This window comes from Colobus angolensis, unplaced genomic scaffold (genome assembly GCF_000951035.1).
Source record: "Colobus angolensis palliatus isolate OR3802 unplaced genomic scaffold, Cang.pa_1.0 Scaffold172, whole genome shotgun sequence".
Classification (NCBI taxonomy): domain Eukaryota; kingdom Metazoa; phylum Chordata; class Mammalia; order Primates; family Cercopithecidae; genus Colobus; species Colobus angolensis.
This window is the reverse complement of record NW_012114844.1, coordinates 3,269,885-3,273,366: the sequence shown is the minus strand read 5'-3', so window position 1 is coordinate 3,273,366 and position 3,482 is coordinate 3,269,885.

Sequence of the window (3,482 nt, the reverse complement as noted above, 5' to 3'; positions counted from 1 at the left end):
TTCTTTCTTTCTTTCTTTCTTTCTTTCTTTCTTTCTTTCTTTCTTTCTTTCTTTCTTTTTTTTTAGATGGAGTCTCGCTCTGTCACCCAGGGTGCAGTGGCACCATCTCGGCTCACTGCTGCAACCTCCGCCTTCTGGGTTCAAGGGATTCTCCTGCCTCAGCCTCCCGAGTAGCTGGGATTACAGGAACACACCACCACGCCCGGCTAATTTTTGTATTTTTAGTGCAGATGGGGTTTCACTATGTCGGCCAGGCTGGTCTTGAACTCCTGACCTCAAATGATCCACCCACCTGGGCCTCCCAAAGGATTATTTTTAATACAGTATGAAATTCTTTCTATTTTATTTGATATATTCTATTTACTTTTAATATAATTACTTATAGATTTTGGTTTATATCTATCATTGCTATCTATTTTTTTTTCTACTTAAATGCTATCCTTTTTCTATTCTTTCTTTTCTTTTCTTGGAATAAGTATTTTTTTAGTATGCTATGTGAACATCCCAGTTAGGTTGATAATGATCTCTTTTAAAAAAGCATTATTTTAGTGATAACCTTTATGTGTAATTGGCCTGAAACATGCACTATTTTCTTACTACTGTCGAACATAGATTATCACATTTACCACTTCTCTGACAATGCAAAGATCTTAAAACACTTGAACTCCGTTAATCTACCTCTTTTACACTATTGTTGTTTTATATTTTTAACTGCAAAATATTATATTATTGTTTTATAGAGCATGTAATTTAGTTTGCCTACAGATTTACCATTCTCGTAGCTCTTCATTCTTTCTTGTATCTCCAGACTTCCATTTGGGATTAATTTCCTTCTGCCTCAAGAATGCCTTTTAATATTTATTTTAAGATAAATCTGTTGCTAGTGAATTCTCTTAATTTTTGCTTGTCTAAAATTTCTTTTTTTCAGTTTCATTATGAAAGATATTTTTGTCAGGTTAAGAATTCTAGGTTGTCATTTGAATTTAATCATTTTTAATTTGTAAGCATTTTGATATTATTCCATTGCCTTCTGGCTTCCATTGATTCTGTCCTGTTGTTGCACTTTCAAATGTATTATTCCTTCTTCTCTGGCTGCTTTTAAGATGGTCTCTTTGTCTTTGTGTTTCAGCAGTTTTTCTATAATGACCCTTAACAATGTTGTGGTAATGAACACCTGATGTTCATGCTTTGTGTAGTTCCCTCTACACTGTTCCAGTTTTGGTATGGATGACTACTACAATTTGGCATAAGTTATGGTATGTCACTTCTATGATTAGGTTATGAAAAACACAGTAGCATCCATCTTGGTTCCTTTCTTTCTCTCTTGGATCCCTTCATCTGGGAGAAGGTGGTTGCCATGTTGTGAGAGCATCCTCAGAGGAACTGAGGCCTCCTGTCAACAGCCATATGAGAGTTTTGATGCAGATCCTCTAGCATCTATCAGTTCTTCAGATAACTGCAGCCCTGGCCAACAAGTTGAATTCAACATCATCACAGACCCTAAGCCAGAATCTTCCAGCAAGATCTCTTAAGTTTCTTTTCCTCAGAAACAGTGAGAGATAATATATTTGTGAATTTAAACTACTTTTTTTGCTCATCTATTACAAAGCAATTAAATAATCAATCCAAAGATTTTGTAAAGCTCCTGGGTCGCTGTGTGTGCCTGAGCAGTTGCTCTATTGAGACTCCACACAGCTCTGTGTGGAGAGCAATTACTTTTGCACCAGCTAAATAATAACAGTGATTACTTTCGCAGAGCGATAGAAATTGGAGGATGGGATGTAGAGTGGGTAGCAAAGTTCTCAGTATATATCTTTTCACACTTTTTGATGTTTGTGCTATGTGAATATATTAACTATTCAAGAGATGAGACTTTAACCTTGGGCTTCTCAATTCTGAGACAGTGTTTTGTTGTTGTTGTTGTTTAAAAAACATTTTAAACAACATTTTCTTCTAATTTACCCAAATCTGAAATTTCTGAGTGTAGCATCATATAGTGAAAACCACTCACATGTTACATAACTAAACTTAGGCTCACTCAACCAGCTATTGCATTCTTTATACTTGTTTTTATGGAAGTAAAAGCCTGTTTCCCCAGAGAAAGCCAAGTAATATCTGATTCATAAGCAAAGAATAATTTCCTTGACCTTACCTTTTGTTATTTGTGGAAAATTGCACTAACCCTTGAAATCTTACTAGAGTATGAAATATGGAGCTGCCCTTTGATTTGAAGAGTTCTTGTAACAGGCCAAAATATAATGCAGTCAAAAAGTCTAGTTTTCACCTCAAGTTTTGGTATTAAAAGGCAACTCTACCTAGACTTGCACTCTGGGATTGGACTCCATCAGCCCTTCTAGCAAGGGTACCTCTGGAAGATTCTCTCTTCAGAACTTAGTTATGTATGTGCATATATATTAAATATGGCAGGTAGAGAGTCAAGGACAGAGATTAAGTATCAAACAGAATACGTTTTATCATTAGTTGAACTAACCTCAAAATTGGCCTCAGCCGAAAGCCACTAAACCTCAGTTTATTCATCTGTAAAATGGGAATAACTCCTTTCTAGGGTCACTGGAAGCATTAAAATGGTACAGTAACTGGCACAGTGTCTGGGGAAAAGTGTATTTAAAATAGATACTGTTTCAGATAGAGTGTGACAGAGTGGGTGGAGCATGGGGTTTGGAGTTAGATTCATTTCCAGCCCTTCATCTTTGAAACGGGATCATTAGTGCTTACCTTGCAGGACTGACATTAGATCTAACAGGACAAGCTCTCAAAGTTAGTGTCCCTTTCCTTTGCCCTGCTGGCAGCTACCTCCTCAGCAGGGTTGCTGTTTTCAGGCCCTATTTCTTCTGGAGTACTCTCACTAAAGAACAACCTGATCACTCCGCTCCTCTGCTGTGAGACCAAGGATGGTAGTCTAAACCCAAGCAGAGAGAGTCTCTTCCAGAAAGAGATGTGCAAAAGTCCCACGACAGTCCAGATGTGGGACACAGGAGAGACACTGAGACCAGAAGTATGGAGATGGGGCCATGGGAGAAGATGGGGCAGTGGTGGAAGAGCATGATATTTTATAGGATAGACCCTGAAGCTTGAAGACAGAGCCCTGGAGAGCTCCCATGTGTAAAGACTGGGAAGGATGTCAAGAGGATGTGGGAGCCTCAGATTTCTGAGGAGGAGAAGATTCTAAGGGTCATAATCAGCAATAATGATACTGAACACTTGTCACATGGGCAACACTCAACATGCATTATCTCATGCAGTCCTTACAACAACCAATAAGGCTGGTGCTTCTTGTAGTACCATTTTATAGGTGATGAAACTGAGGCTTACAGAGAGCATGCGGCTGGCCTGAGCCTGCACCGCTGGGGAGTGGCTGAGCCAGGATTTGAAGTAAGACTGTGTGCCTCTGGCCACCTCGCCCTCCTACCCCTTGCTGAAGGGAGTGAATGATGTCATCTGCACTGTGGAGGTGTTGAGGG